Source organism: Notolabrus celidotus, chromosome 14 (genome assembly GCF_009762535.1).
Source record: "Notolabrus celidotus isolate fNotCel1 chromosome 14, fNotCel1.pri, whole genome shotgun sequence".
NCBI lineage: Eukaryota > Metazoa > Chordata > Actinopteri > Labriformes > Labridae > Notolabrus > Notolabrus celidotus.
The window spans coordinates 16,394,036-16,411,679 of record NC_048285.1 but is presented as its reverse complement, the minus strand read 5'-3'; the positions used below and the strand labels follow the sequence as shown (position 1 = coordinate 16,411,679).

Genomic DNA, 17,644 nt, shown 5'->3' with positions numbered 1-17,644 from the left:
GTTGCAAGATCTTGGAGATAACCTTGGAGATATTCATATCTTGTTTTGTTGACTTGGCCTGGCAATGGGGCATGTGTTGGGCTCAGCTGTAGTGCAGTTACCTGCCACTAGTCGGAGCTGTAGCTCTGGCTGATGATAACTACTACTGGTTGTAAGCAATCACAGTTGACAGAAGTCTTCACGTAGTAGTGATGTTCGATACCACCGATTTCCTTTCTGAGCCGATACTGAGTAAAATTCAGGCTGGTATCGGCGATACCGATCCGATACCGATACTTTGTGCAAATACACCTATTGTGTCTGGTAAATCTAAAAAAAGTAGTGTATTTCTGAGTTATTTATTTATTTATTTTAAACTCGTAAGTATATCGAGGTAGTGGCCTCATTTACAATATACCCAAGCTAATACAACAACAGAAAAACCAAACAGAGGATACAATCATACAAAATATGTGAAAATGGTGTTTTAAACACAAATAAAAAAGAAAATGAGTAAAACAATAAAACCATTAAATAAATTATTGTTTCATAATTAAGAACTAGAACTAGTAGTTCCCACCAACCACGTATCATTTAGACAAGATCTCAATGGTTTAGTTACTTTCCACTGCGTTCCTGTTAATGATAAACATTGCCTCAAATGATTGAAGTATCAAAAGTATCAATATTTTGATTTGAGAGTCGATTTTAGAGCATAAAGATCTGGTATCGAAAGTATCGATATTTCAGTATCGATCCGCACATCACTATCACTTAGAACAGCACGCTTTGGCGGATTTTGATCCAGAAAATGGAGATAAAGTGGTATGAAGGCTGTCGACCAGGGCAATGCTTAATAAACATGTAGAAATTAACTTGCAGGGAGGACTGAAAGCTGGTGCTGCTAGCCATGCTAATATTAGCCACATCTGGCTAACCTGATCAATCAATCAATCAATCAATCAATCAATCAATCAATCAATCAATCAATCAATCAATCAATCAATCAATCAATCAATCAATTACTCTCCCTTAGCAGTATCACATATTATTTCAAGGTCAGTCCAGACTGTTAAACATTACCATTTAATGGTGGTTTTAGGAGACACCCCTTTCTTTGTTTTTTTCCAGTGTGGTATCATCTCAAACTTAATGCAATACCCAGACATTGGAAGGGAATGTTTGTAAAATACAGTATCAGGATTTAAGGACAGAGTGTAAATTACTCTGTGTGACTGTTGCTGCAATAAAAGTGATGTGGTGCGGGGCTCTCTGCAGTGAATAACAGATTTATGTCTGCATGAAGTGGCTGACATAAAATTTGCATTTTATAATAGTCAACGATGCAAAGCAGTACGTTGTGGAGATGAAGTTCACCCTATTGTTTCACTAGTGCTGCAATGTTTTAAATAGATAACATGCATTTACTGCTGGTGTCCCGGACATTATACTCATAGGACATACCAAACGGTTGTAATGTCATTCTATTGTTACCATAGCATAGCAGTATAATCCTCATTTTGGAAAGCCATTTTGACTGTAGATTAAGTTAAATTCCCAACATGAAGTGGTTATCTTTGTTTGAAATTTCACAGCATTTAAAATAATATAGGTTAAAATTAAAACAAGTTTTTTTTTTTTAAAAAAGGTCATTTTAACATGCAGAAACCTCAAGCAGAACCAGACTCATGTTAGACAGCCATCTGCCTCGACCGCATTAGAATAGCATCGGAGATCTCTTCAAATACAAACATCACCAAAAACAGAATCTATTGTATGGTGGAATTGGTTGTAAGGTTGTATTCTCTCAATTATACCAAGTAAATATTAAGTATAGTGGTGAATCAGCTGAGGCCACGCAGCTACACCACAAACATGGCTGAAACATGATGATTTTGTTCATCATGTAGTTTTGTTCATGGCACTTATATCTTCACTTCCCAGCATTTTCATAAAAAAATAACACATTTTATTAAACACTTTAGCAGTAATAGCAGAAATCTTTGAGTAGAGGCAGCATGCATGCTTGCATTGTTGAAGATAGTATTCTCCAATTCTTTTCACCAGATGGCTGACACAGATCTACACTTTGGAAATCACGTCATCAGTGAATGTGAAGAACGCATGTGTCCTCTCTTTCTCCCGTGCAATACGTTTGTCATTGCTGCCCTCCATTTACTTGCATCCCACCACTGGCATTAGAGCTCAGGCCATTAAATAAATGTGGTTTCTTTACTTATTCACACAAAATACATTGGCAAAATAAGGCCCTTGAAAAACCCTGCTTTGGTGTCTTGTTTACTAGCTTAAAATCCCCCTTCCCCAGAGCACGTTAAGGTCACTCCATGTGTGTCAGTAACACTCTACCAAATTGATTGGCCATTCATTAAGGCGAATCTAGGCATAGAAAAAAAAAGGGCATTGCTGGCTTTTGTCTGCCTTCCTAAAAGCAATAATTTTACATGGTGCTCCTTGTTTAACCTTCATAACCGTAGCCAAATGGTCGTATGCATGCATCCAAGGTATTGTCCATCAGCCAGAAGCTCTTAGACTTTTATCCAGTTTTACGGCTACATTTTTTTTAGCTACATTTCTTAAACCTGAACATTTTAACGCATTGTTTTACACTCTTTTTCCTTGAAAAGACGGTTATATCCACCACTACATTGCAGCCTTGCATAACACTAGAAATTATTACAAATGAAGACAGAACTTAAAAGTACAGACCCAACTCAGTAAACACAGCTAAAATACACAGAAAAGTTATTGATGTTTGTTTATGACACATCTGGTCACAAGATGGGGTCGTTAGTCCAGTTTGATGGAGGCAGACTAATGAGACACACATATAAACCCTTCAGCTGTGTCACAAGTTGTGACTTTTCTTTTAACTACGTTAACAATTTAGAATAATCAAAGTTAAAAACTCCATCTTGTAAACTTTTAGTATTTCTATGATACCAATAGTTGATCCTTCTTAAATGTTGCATTGCCTAACGCTGATCAGATTTTTTTTTCTAAATACAGTAATCTCATATCTTTCTTAATTAATAACAACCTTTTTCTATTTGGTTAGAGGTACAGTATATGCTTTTTTTTAAGTTCTTTGATTTTTCTTCTAATCTTAGCTCTAGTTTTATATCTCTCTTTTTTTTCATGCAGGATGAATACGAAATGATCCTGCCACTTAGTACTGCTTTTCCTGTTTCCCAGGGAAGTATTGGAGAGTAATTTATTTTCATGAAGGATGTCCACTCCGGTTAATTCTAAGTCTTGTAGCAGAACTGTTTTAAACGTCCATTGGGTTGTTGTTATTGGTATGGGCTTTGATGTTGAGTTTAAACTGGGGCATGGTCACAGATAGAGCTTGAGTGGATTTGTGTTTTGACTATATCTGAATAGAGTTACAAGTTAAGCAAAAATCAGGTCTGTGCCAGCTCCCTTTAACTGTCACTCGACATCCTAATTTTTCTCATTAAGAACAAGTAGGCTGAAAACGAGACACGAGTCCACTTGCCGTTCTCCTGCCTAGTTTAACAATTCCTCATTCAGTAGTTTGAGCCTCACTTTATATGACTCTAAACTCACAGAGATTATCTTTATGGGCCTGCTCCACATGTTGATATTCAGCTTGTTGAACAATTGTTATGCTTCTTTATAATCTGTTACAACTCAATACTGCCAGTAAGATGCATGTTGCTGTGGAAAATATCATTTAGGGGGGAAAAAAAAAGTTAAATATTTTGTCAAAGGAAACATTTTTGTTTTTCATGAGTTATAAATAATTGATCATTAAAATTTCCAAAGATTGATCACAGAGAATATTTTGAATTTGCATCCCAAGTTGGATTTCAAGGACATTCTTCAGGGTCTCTAGCGCCCCCATCTTGTGACCAGAGGTGTGATAAACCGACATCTTATCACATTTAGTGTGTATTTCAACTGTGTTACATAAGTTGGGTCATTACTTTTAAAGTATCTTAATTTCTAATAATTTCTAGCATCATGCAGGGTTGTAATGTATGGTGAATATAACTGTGGCTTTAAGAAAAGATAATATTGAGTGCTGGCATATGCTTAGGGTAACCAGTTATGTTTAGAAAAGCATGAAATAAAACATAAAACCTAGATGCTATTAGTACACTTATTTATCTGACTGGAAATTATGATGCATGAGACCCTTGAGACGAGAATGATATGTTATTAGGTTTCCGCTTTGTTTAACTTACTCCACTCCTGCAAGCAAACTATTGTTACTTTTTTGGTAATCGCCATTGGTGTAGTGCTCACTTACATTCATATAGATGAGAAATGTTAATGAGATGTGACTAAAAAAAATGCTTGTAATCTAGTGACAGAAGCAGTCTGCAACTCCTGCTGTTGAACACAGCAAGTGCTGAGTGGCAGCCTGCAGGGATACCATTTTTACCTTCTCTGTTTTCGGCCCAAAGCCCTGGAGCTTTTCTGCTACCGATCCTTTGTACTTTCAGAAAGAGTATAATATTGTTTTGTTTTTTTCATTGTAGCCAATTATAATCAGGGATAGAATAGAATGCAATAAAACAAACTTTATTTGTCCATAATGTGGAGAATTGTCTTAAGCTTCGCAAGAAAATCCCACATTGACCTGAACTACAAACAAACCACTGTGACTGTGCCTGCCCATTGACTGACAAAACAAAAAACTACTCACAAGCGATCAAATCAAGTTTTCACAAGCAGAAAAGCTACTGCACAAAGAGCACTCAATTATTCCTCCATTATTCTCAATAATGACAGAATTACTCTTGTAAGAGATTTCAATATCCAAGTTGGTGACTCGTCCAAACCTAGGAATTAACCTGACTTTCTTACTAATCACCTGGCTGGGTAAAATAGTTGTTTCTGATTGGTCAAAACCCCATGCCAACAGCAAATTATTCTCATGAGGAAAAAAGCCAGGGGCAACCAGCAAAACAATCTGTGGAAAGTAGTCCAGCACATACATAAAGTTGATGATTTCTATCTTTTTGTTGACAGAGTGGCAAAAAAATTAAGAATTAGGAAACAACATGAAAAATATCTCTACATAAATATCTATTTATTTGGAGATCATAAAACTTAAGAATTGTGGTCTTCTTTTTTTTTTGACCAGTTAAGAGCAACGGAAAAATGACAAGAGGAAGAAAACCCTATAGAAACTAGCAAGACAAGTTAAAACACACACAAGGAGCTGAATGAAGGTGAGATTGACCAAACTGAAGAAAACAGACTAAAAGCAAATGTCACTCAGTTGCTGCCTACTGCCTCTCTGCTCTGTTTTAAGGCTGGCACACACTAAAATATTTTAAAAATCTTGAAATTTTTGTAAAATGTGAGAGATGATGAAAAATTATATTTTTGAACAGATTTAACAGGTTTGCTCTGATATTGTGTGGTGTGCAACAAGGATGCCAACGTAGAACACCAGCAACCAGAGTCCCGACTCTCAAAAGTGAAAGTCTTGCAGAATCACTTACGGTCAAATGTGACTTGAGAGTAAACAAACATGGTGGACCATAGGAGCTGACAGTTGTGGGCTGCTTACCTTTCAAGTACAATCATTGTAGTAGCAATTTCTGTCTAACTCCTCTCCTTGTCAGTTCAGTCATAATGTTGTTACAAATCAACGAGCATGTTCTCTATTTTGGACTTTCATCTAAGGTTCCGCCTCTTGTTGACTACTGTCACTATGGCTGTGTTTGTTGTACTTCTCGGTTGGATAGAATTTTGTTCCATTTGACAATCCACACAGTAGGTTCACATGCTCAGTCTCCAGTGTAACTCTGGCTCCAAGACTGTTATGTCTTCTTAGAAATGTCCTCGGTCTACATGGGACTGGTTGTCAGTGCACTCCCTGCATGCATCACATAAATAACTTAGTGGAAATATAAACATCAGGGACAACAAAAGAGGAGTCTACTGTTAGGGTGCTGCTCCTCAGCTTTCTCAATTGTTTTCTGTTGGTAATTAGCAAGAAGTCACTGCACACTTTTTTGGTGTTTGGATAAATAAATGGAAAGTTTGGCTAATTGCTCTCTGGAGCACAGGATATTGTCTCCAGTGGCTTGTTATATTGTGTTTTCCACTTCCTGCTTGTCAGGGTCCATTGGTAGTCCAGTCAGTAAGCTGTAGGAAGAGTAGTATAACTAAAACGCACAAGGATATTAGAAGGACACATCTAAAATATCTTAGGGTAGGATGTTTTGCCTTTGTGTTTCATTTCAATTTTCATTTCAAATTTTCTAAAGGATAGGGCTTACATTTAACTTTTTTTTCATCATTAATTAGTGCCATAATAAACAAAAACCCTGTCCCATTATTTGTATAATATGAAAAGTGTGCCTCTATGTCCTATGACAATCACCCAACAACAAGACAGAATAAGATCCAGTTTCATTTTACAGGCAGGACTCTGTCTGATCTCATCTTAATCCCCCATGAGCAGAGCACTTCAACATTGAGCAAGTTAAGTGGCAAGAAAAAAACATCCCTTGAATAGGCAGAAACCTTGAGCACTAGTTAGTGTGAGTGCTATCTACAGTATCTCACAAAAGTTAGTACACCCCTCACATTTCTGCAAATATTGAATTATATCTTTTCATGGGAAAACACTGAAGAAATGACACTTTGATACAATGTAAAGTAGTCGGTGTACAGCCTGTATAACCGTAAATTTACTGTCCCCTCAAAATAACTCAACACAAAGCCATTAATGTCTAAACCACCGGCAACAAAAGTGAGTACACCCCTAAGTGAAAATGTCCATATTGGGCCCAAAGTGTCAATGTTTTGTGTGGTCACCATTGTTTTCCAGCACTGCTTTAACCCTCTTAGGCATGGAGTTCACCAGAGCTTCACAGGTTGCCACTGGAATCCTCTTCCACTCCTCCATGACGACATCATGGAGTTGGTGGACGTTAGAGACCATGCGCTCCTCCACCTTCCGTCTGAGGATGCCCCACAGGTGCTGAATAGGGTTTAGGTCTGGAGACATGCTTGGCCACCATCACCTTTACCCTCAGCTTCTTTGGCAAGGCAGGGGCCATCTTGAAGGTGTGTTTGGGGTCATTATCATGTTGGAATACTGCCCTGCGGCCCAGTTTCTGAAGGGAGGGGATCATGCTCTGCTTCAGTATCTCACAGTACATGTTGGCATTCATGGTTCCCTCAATGAACTGTAGCTCCCCAGTGCCGGCAGCACTCATGCAGCCCTAGACCATGACACTCCCACCACCATGCATGACTGTAGGCAAGACACACTTGTCTTTGTACTCCTCACCTGGTTGCCCCAACACATGCTTGACACCATCTGAATCAAATAAATTTATTTTGGTTTTATCAGACCACAAGACATGGTTCCAGTAATCCATGTCCTTAGTCTGCTGTCTTAAGAAAATTGTTTGTGGACTTTCTTGTGCATCATCTTTAGAAGAAATGTGAGGGGTGTACTCACTTTTGTGAGATACTGTAGGTGCAATACACAGAGTAAGAGAAACCAGAAATTATGTAACGCACTCACCATAATGCATAGTACAAAATAACATAACCTACCAACAAAAGAGTAAAGATCCTACGGGTCAGTGCAATACATAGCAGAACAGATTATTGCACTGAATGCTAATGGCCACCCGCAATTGCTAACAAAGCTGTCAATCATATTGCCACATAATCTTTTTTATAACATCAAATAATGAATTATAACTAAACTTCTCAGAAAATGGATTAGTCAAAACCCCTTGACAATGGTAATTCATTCTGCATTTTGTTGTTTCTACTGGATGACAGTGTGAATTTGCAGAGCAACATTTTACATTTATATTAAACATTTATCATTTAGATTTACCAATCAACATTTTAATTTAACATTTATATTTAACATTAAGATTTCACATTTATATTTGACATTATATTTACATTAAGCATTTAGATTTAACAGTGATTTTAATTTAAACATATTTGTCAGAACAAAATTAAATGTGAAAATTAACACAGATATTCCTCTAAATGTGATAATAAAGAGACTTTTCATAATTCACTCTACATTTTTAAGACTTTTTAGTGCTAAATGTGGAGAATAGTTGCTGTTATTTTCAGTGTGCACAACTTTACAAACGGCACCTCAAATGAATGGGGACAAAAGTCAACATTTACATTCTTGCAGAAATCCTGTTCACCCAGTCTTCAATGGCAATGGTAATTTACAGTAAATGACTAATATATATTAGCATGCTTCTGTTTTAACTTGATCATTAGTTTAAATGCTTTGTTTGATTTTTGTTCGTTCTGTAAGAAAGAGGATGAAAATCTGTAGCCATGGTAGGTCTACCAACTGTGGAATCAGAGGCACTACTTTTATACATAATACATATATCATTTTTTAATGATGATCATAAAATCATCTTTATTCAATATTTAATTTCCCTTATGTTAGTGACTTTAGTCCTGTAACCGGGTATTGACTGTTATGCCAAATAGATCCTTGCGTTGTAAAGGGAGGGATGTAGTTACTTAGTTTAGGACTTGTTTACTATGATGGTGAATGTCACTTCATGCAAAAGTCTGCACTTGAAGCTGCAAGAAAGAGGCTGAGGCCTACTGTGACCTGTTTTTGATTGTTTGTGTGGGCAGTCCATTGTTGTCTTTATTATTACATCATCTTGGAGTTAAAATGTGCACCTTCACTTGAAAAAGTAACGTCCACTTAGCCTGTATTTTCTAATATCTGGGACTTTTTAGTTCAATATATCTTATTTAACTGTTAAAGGTGTTTTAAAGTCATTATTATTATACCTCTTGTGGCGCTTACTTTTCTGAAGGTGAAAAACAGCAGTTCTGTAGACGCCTATACTCCCAGAGGAACTAGGATTGCTGAAAGTCTGGACTCTGTCTGCTGTGTTCCGACTTGGCCATCAGTCATGGCCAGGCTCAGGTGACAATACAGTTGGCAGTGAGGGGGTAACAGTTCAGCATATAAGCGCTTCTGCAGTCCCTAAATTTTGCAGTATTGATTAATGATATTCACCCCCAACTGCCTTGCAATCGGAAGAACTGTTCTTAAAATCCAGTACTGACTCCTCTATCAGATGCTGGCTGGTGGAGCTATCCTGATAATTCAGGGGCCTCTTGTCTGCCGAGCACAGTGGATCCCTAGAGCATCCATCAGAAAATTCAATCAATCTTTATTTATATAGTTCAAAATCAATACAGAAGATATCTCAGCGGGCTTTATAAAAAGAACAGCTCCAGAATGTCCATGGCAACACTTTGCAACAGTGGGTTTGGAAAAATTTCCTTTGTAATAGGCCGGAACCTTGAGTAGAACCAGGCTCATTGCTGAACAGACTTCTGCTGCTATTGAGAGAAAGTGGAACAAATAGAGATACTATAAGAGAAAGTTGAATACAGGCAGACAGACAGTCAATAAATCAATTCATCAATCAATGTATCAATTAGTATATATCACGAAATAAATAATATACATTTTCACATATCTAAAAGGTACATTTAAAACTCTGTCAACTGGCAATACAGTCTTGGAACAATGTATTCAAACCATGGTTAAAATCCTGCTTAAGTTTGTGAACAGTTTACAAGGGGAACCCAAGCATCTAAATAAATTATTAATTATTTAAAAAGTATTAAATTAACACCAAAACAACTTTTAACTTCCTAATGGACTGTGGCAATGACAGGTGGTAACATAAAATGCTTACCTGAAGCCATCTTGCGTAACTGAAAGTCTGCTTCTATCATTTCGCAGACCGGCAGGGGACACACACAGGCTCTGCATGCACAGGGGTCATTGCACTCTATGCTTTGATGAAGGTCTGCAATAATGTGTTCAGACATGCTTTTCATGTTTTCTTGTAGATTTGTCTTGTAGTATGACAAACTGACAAGTTTTGGTTTTATGTCAAGCAACAAAAATGTATTGCATGACATGTTTAATATCATTACTTACTATTGCAGATGGGCACTTCACAGTTTAGGTGCTTAAAGCTGGGGTTGGTAGTCAGATTTAGATACACTTTTTGTTATACTGGTTAAAATGATCTTTATTTCCTGATGGCAATCAATACATAATGTAAAAGCTGCTATCTACAGCCGGAGTAAACCTGGGACAACACCAACCAATCACCGTTTTTGGGGTCCAAAATTTTAAACCAATCAAATCCTGTCCTGCCATTCTGCCCGCCTGAGACAAATACCAGTTCATTTTGAGATAAACCACTATATTTAGAATCTTAAAAAGAATGATTCAGAATGGATCTACGGTGGGCACAGCTTACCTTACCTACCCTGATCACATGTCTCTAGAATTTTTCCTGTTCTATATATTCACCTCAGGCTCAAGGAGGAAGCTGCCCACACTTCATCCTGTAAAGAAGATGGAAAAAAATCAATTGTGCATTACACACTCAGGAGAAAAAGGCATATTTTTTCCTGCAAAGATGCTGTAGAGAGCAACATCATGTTGGTTATTTGCTGTAGGTGGTGTTCTAGTTTTTAACCCTTTAACTTGATACAACTAAACCACAAGGCCCTTCCATAAATTAGAAAAATTGACATCCCTTATCCCTAAAGAATGGGTATTAAGTGGACCGTGTAAGGCTCCTGATAATCTCTCCAGACTATTTCGCAACCACAGCAGTAAATTCTGTAGACAACATACAATATATTTTTCATTACACAAACCCTCTTTCAGAGACCTATGAATATGCTTTCTTTGCTTTCTTTGAGGATGAAAAAGTGGGCAGAAAAATATGATTAACACTGCTTGTACATATCTTTTTTCATCCTGAGAAACATTTCCCTATTTTTCACAAGCATATCATGACCCATGCTCTGTCAACAAAGGTCAGTGCTTTTTTAAAAATGGCTCTACTCGTTCTCTATCTTTGCTGCAGAAAATAGTACTACTTTTGAAAGCCATTGGTTACATTTGGGGTTAGAAGGATTCATAATGTCTTTAGGTTTTTTGCTTACCAAAAGGATCCCATCTTAGATTCTTTGCCTGTCTCTGCCCTCCTCATTTGTCCAAGTCAGTTGGGTGTATGAGAAATGATTAATAGGGTTCACAGCTAAAAGCTATTGATGGACCTTCTGTAATGCTCAGCCAGGGACTTTTGTGCTCCTGTTCAGTATAGGCTTGGCTCAGCAATTTCATATCTCATAAAATACACCTTGAGGTAATCTGTTGAACCAGTTTCTAATAATTTAACGGGGAATTAAAAGAAAAGAAAGTCTCATTGCTGTGTCTCTCATCATGGGCAACATGAGATCTCTGGCTTATAAAATGGATGGACTAACAGGACTAGCTCCGTAGTGCACACCACACACTATAAGATCAGAAGAGAGAGGTCTTGTGCGATCTGTCTTTTGTTGTCATCAAGTGTGTGGTCTCTAAATGTGTGAAGGTTTGAAGAATCCTGTAGTGTGTGTCAGCCTTTAGACAACATAAAAGCTGCACTAAACCATATTAGAGTGTTTGTTTACCTTCAAATGAAACTCCATAAATTAAGTCCTGATTGGAATGAAAGTCCTGCACCAACAAATCTGTCACAGCTACTAATGCAGGTGTATCTATGAACAAATTTGTCACACATCAGAAGTAGATGTTTCATTTTTATTTAATAAGTACATTTATTAGTATCTATGGTGCATGATTTTATACCAGTGTTTTATTTGTATTGTAAATAAAACTGCACCGTCAAATAAAATGGACTAAAGGAGTGAAACATGCTTGGGCATGGATTGCCTAGTGAGAGTGCATCAGTCTTTAACATAGGTAAACAGCACCTCTCCGTCTCATGCACCTCCTTTGCAGACATTTTTTTCATGTTGGCAGGCTAATGGGAGACCACGGCCACAACATCAATCAGGTGTCTTGACAACATGGACATCTTTTAAACATATACATTTCAGACTCTGGCAGTAATTATCTTTTTAAAGGTGTAGTGGAACATTTTATGATTACCCAGCAAAATTGGGATTAATTGCATAATTTCAATAGGTACTTGCAAGTGATCACATTTTCAATCTCACACTTTAAATCCATAGTTGTAACAATGAAAAACAATTCATACCGGTTGCTTACCAGCCGTCTAAAAGAGCCTCCTGTTTGTTGCATCAGAGTTATACAATTATATTACAGTGATTTTTTTAAAAGTAGCTTATCTGCATGGTTCCATGAGTGTCTCAAGCTTCTTGATTCTTTCAAATTCTGCATTGGTCAGCATGGCCAGAGTGCTTCTTTGCTGGTGAAGATCAAGTATAGCTCTTGGCATTTTTGCTTCTTTGCAGCTGGATGATCATTCTCAGTGTGGAGTTCCATCTGGTAGATATGTCTTGCATTAGAGGCACCAGCTGTTGTCCTGCTGAATTTTCTGACTCTTTTAGACATGCTTGAAGTGTGCAGAATTTTGCCAACACATTTTCAAAACCACTGTCACAGATGGAGATAGCAACAGACCTCTGTAAACTGCATGCAATCCGCAGCATGTGTTCATTTAGCAGCTGCTGCTATCATATTCCATGTCTGTGCCAATTGTCGTCACTTTGATTGCAATATTTCATTGCTTTACAACTTAGTGCTGGACACTTGTTTCTACGTTCTGGTTCTTCTTTTTAGCAGTTCCAGTTTGGTAACTTTTTCTTGTTTCATACAGGTCCTGTATGCGTGAAACTATGCATGAAATAGCAAGCTATAACTTGTCACAACATGAGGACGCCCCTTTACAGCCATGTCTTTCACAGTGTTGACTGGCCTGCAGTCACTTGCCACTATTCAGCAAGCTGATTTGAACATCTAGTGGATGATTTTTATTTTTCATGGAAAAGTGCTAGCGCTAGTTAGCATAGCCACATAGCTACATGTTCGTCGCTGTGTACCAAGACACACGTCGACATACTGACAAATAAAACAACAAGAAACACTTAATCTGTGACCAATCGCTCAGAAAGGTCCAGCTGCAGAAAACAGCCTGTTCTGAGCAGGGCTGAAAAAGAGGGGTTTACAGGCATGTCAAAATCTGATTTCAAAGGTTTTTTTTAAGCATAAACTTTAAAGACATGTTTTAGGGACCTCTTAGACCAATATATTTTGATGAAAAAGAGCATAATATGTAATACAATATAAGTATTGACATCATGCGCTGAGACTCAAAGAAATTACCTTATGAAAAAAATGTGTTAACCATTTCATTGTATAGCAGATTAAAAAAAAAAATAATAATTCAATTACTCTTATTTACAAAAGCTATGAAGGGGAGTTTTTGTTTGCTTTGGCAATACCTTTCATGCTTCACACAGCTCCTATGAATCGAAAAATCAAATGTGCCATTAAGCAATACAACTATGCCTAATTTGCTATGGATATTTAAGATTGGGGGATTGGTTTAAGATGGATTCAATTAAAATCAACATGTTTCCTTCTGATATGAATAAGCAGCAGACCATTGCCAATTTTCTCTGACCACTTCTTTCACGAAGAAATGCTGACAGTGCACATTCGTTTGGCTCTCTTCCACTTGTAATACAGTAAGTATTGATCAGCAGGGCAGACGTCGAAAGACAAATTGGATTCAGATCTCACCAGTAGGCAACGAGTGCTAAATTCTCTCTCAGGACATCAAGTTGGGGGGCTCTTGATCATTCATTGCAGACTTTCTCTGTCAGGCAGACATTTAGCAAACCATCCGACACGTAGACAGCCTATCATCACTTTGCTTTGATTGGAAACAGTCCCAGTAATTAGGTACTAATAACTGCACTGCTCAGAGCTGTTGCATAATATGAACTGTCTGTACTTTGCTGGGGGCATGTGTGATATATATATATATATATATATATATATATATATATATATATACTGTACACACACACACACACACACACACACACACACACACACACACACACACACACACACACACACACACACACACACACACACACAAATATATCTATATATATTGGAACTATATACTAATACTATATATTTTGATTTTACAATAGACATGTGGATATATATTTATATATATATATATATATATATATTTGATAAATATATGTACACATTTGTATATTTAGAATCAACAACTTCCTTATTCTACTGTTCTTATGCCTGTTGAAAAAATACATTTTAAGTTAGCCATTTTGGGAAACATGGCTAAAATAACTCAATATTCAGACTAATTTCTTACATTCTGATATCCCTAACTTCTTTAAGTAGAAATTTAACCATGTTTTTTTCTTACCCTTGCATCACATTAGTTTTACTCCTTTGTCTGCAGTGAGCTGTGTACTGATAGGAGTTGATTGGCTCTGTGGCTCTCCATGCCCAGCAGCTAACACTTATTATAAAAATGGCTTTGCACACTTTGATGAGGGGGAGCATTTCACCACATAGGGACCTGGCCACATCAGACAATGCTTTCACACAGATGGGGAGCATCATAAGAACAGGCAGTGAAGAGGCCTGTGACAGCAGTTAAGGGCCACACAGAAGAAGGCAGGGTTATAAAGGAAGGAAATGAAGAGGAAAAAAGAAAATAAAGGGCAGTAAGAGAGAGATATTAGCTGCAGATCATGAAGAAGAGCCAGGCATGGCTGTGAGGTTTTCCCTGTTTGAGATTTCATTATGCACCTGTCTCTGGTGCTCTTGTGTTGGTTGTGCTCACAAAATTAAATGATATTGCCAATCACAGTCATGAAAACAAAGAGATTGTTTCGACGGCTCGATGGAAACCATGTTTGTTTAGAATGTGTGATGAGGGGCACTAACATGCACAAATCAGGGACTGTTAGTAACATGTATTCAAATGTGAAGATGAGGCTGTAATGTAAAACCAACAGAGTATCTCAGCTTCATGTTGGTTTTACATTCATGATAGGAGCTGGAGTGTCATATCTCTATAACTGTAAACATTGCAAATGTGCCCAGATGCAATTATATTTAATTATATTTAATTAAAAGAGAAACAATGTTCAACACTCTCCTTTAGAGACTCTCTCTGTAAGTTTAGTTAAAGGGCGTTAGTTATGAGCCCTATAAATCGCTCTATGCTATTTTGGCATCAGCAGCACAATTTAACAGTACATTGCACTTACACATCTCAGTACCCCTGACCAGAATTGTAAGAGCTGCACTTGGAATGGGCTTGTGGCTGTACTTTAATCAAACTTGCGAAGACAAGAGGTAGTGCTGAGTGATTCATCGGCTTGAGGCTTCCAAAACGAACAACCTGACACAACAGTAATAAGGCTGCCTTTCTCTTTGCCCTTTAGCTTTCTATACTGAGACTCTGTTCCTGGTCAAGACAACTAACAACCAACAAGTAGGGAGGGATTCAATATTGTCCAGTCCACAATAGACCATGTTATGACTGTGGTCGTAATTTGTGTATTTTTATGTCATTGAGAGTGTGTCTGTGTTGGGTGTTGCTGTCTCTCTTGCCCTTTGCAGGTGCACTCATTTAGTCTATATTTGTTTGTTACTCTGGCCTTGCTTCACCCGGAAGGTAATCATAGTTTCCTCTTAAGTTGTTTTAGTTCAATCTAATTTACGCAAATAAATCATTCAATTGTTATACTTCCAATCCTATTTTTGTGGCTGCTTGGGACTTGGGGGAAATGGGTCTTGATCACGTTATGCCTTGGCCACCCCTAGACCAGGCATAACAGGAATTGGGCCCTCATCCGTTTTTTCCTGCATGTTTTGTGTGTAGGTATATTTTGAGTGATTTGGTGGTAATTCTTTTTTGGTTGGCAATTTTTGTCGGGGTAAATTGTGTGCCTAAATTGAGTTTTCATTGTATGATTTCATGACTGGGCCTGCTTTGGATAAGCTTGGTAAATGTAAAAAGGCAGATTTGTTGATTGCGGCTAATTGCTAAGAGTTTCATATGCCCTACAATGCCAGGAATGCAGAGCTTAAGCAGATTGTAGGTGACAAGTTGGTGGAGAAAGGTGTGCTTCCCTCACTACAAGCCGCTGATTTAGTCGCTCTGATTGAAGGTAATTTGTTGCTTTTCTCTGATCATCCCAGTCAGATGTCAGTTCTGTTTCATGACGTGGATGTTGAAGACCATAAACCGATTAAACAGCATGCATACCATGTGAGACCCATGAAAAGAGCTCTGATGCAGCAAGAGGTGAGTTATTTAGTTGATCATGGATAAGCCGTTTACAGCATGAGTGCGTGGAGTTCCCATGATGAGAGAGGAGAGACACAGCTTCGAGCTCCTCTCCATAAACCTCCGTCTCCTTATACCAGCTCTCCTCCCTCTAAGCTCTATGCCTCCTCTCCCTCCATGTGTCCCAAATCTCCAGAGCTCCGCAGAAACATCAAGCGACCTGAGCCGATGAGCCGGTTGGCTTCAGCTCAACTAGCTGAGCATGAGTAAAAACAAAACAGTACTGCGAGTAAATTATTATTGACAAACATTGACACGTAAGTGTTTCTAATCCAGCACTCTGAGGTTTCACCACACCACCCCACATCGTTAAAGAGACCACCAAACCTCACAAACCTACTGGTAAGAGCCCATCCTCCACCACTGACTCTGCCCCACTTTTTTTACTGTCTGTCCCTTCAGGTTATTACAGATATGGCAAATGGTTTCAGTGTGATTTCACACTCAAAATCTCCACTTTCAATCACCCACACAACTCACAAAAGTTTTGATACCAAAGGTGTGATCACATGCAACACCAGAAATGTAATGTACATGCCTATGTGACCATGCAGCTTGGCTTATGTTGGCAAAATGACCAGGTCACTGAAAACAAGAAATTATGAACACTGATCTAATATTCGTAATCTAAATCTAAAGTTCATTTCAGAGAAGCCTCCCACAATGTTTATCAGATATTGTGGAAATGAACTGGTCAAGCATCCCATTATGGGTGGTGATGTGAACTCTCTTTTGTTGATCAAAAACTTCCATGTTTTTAAGACCCAAAACTGAGATTGCAGCAAAGCAGGCTGAGAGCAAGAGTGAGGGAGCTAGCATGAAGAGTGAAGCTGCACTGTTAACAAGCTAGTGATTTCATAACTGTAGTATGGGAGGTAGAGCCTTCAGCCTACTTTTAGGATTAGGCTTTGAACGTGACTCTCCCTGTTCCATTAAAGTGACTAACCACGGACCTTTCTTGCTCCATTGTCTCGTAGGTTCCTCTGGATCGCTGCCATATTCGGCCTGCTGCTGTTGATGCTCCAGACTGTAGCTGCTACGGACATGCCAGACTCCAGCGGCAACAGCTACTACTACTGCTATTAGTATCCGTCTCATCACTATCATCTCTCTGTCTCTCTCTCAATCTCCTCTATCCCTCTTTCCAACCCCAACCCCGGTTGAGGCAGATGGCTGTCTAACATGAGTCTGGTTCTGCTCAAGGTTTCTGCCTGGTAAAAGGACGTTTTTCCTTGCAACTAGCTAAATACTGCAAGGTTCAATGCTCATGGTGGATTAAGATGAGATAAGATCGAGTCCTGTCAGTAAGAGGGGACTGGAGTTTATCCTGTCTTGATATATTTGGTCTTTGTTAAGTTAACAAAGAGTATGGTCTAGACCTGCCATGTTTTTAAAAGCGTCTTAAGATAATGTTTGTTGGGATTTATACAAATAAAGATTGATTGATT

General features: G+C 38.1%; 1 long non-coding RNA gene across 1 annotated transcript; it reads right to left on the bottom strand.

Annotated features, from left to right (window-relative positions):
- Positions 1-9,162: 9,162 nt before the first annotated feature.
- Positions 9,163-9,824, bottom strand: LOC117825954. The gene is made up of 2 exons (XR_004633943.1): positions 9,714-9,824; positions 9,163-9,351 (listed from the first exon to the last, which is right to left on the bottom strand). It is a non-coding gene; the product is annotated as an uncharacterized LOC117825954 (long non-coding RNA).
- Positions 9,825-17,644: the final 7,820 nt, after the last annotated feature.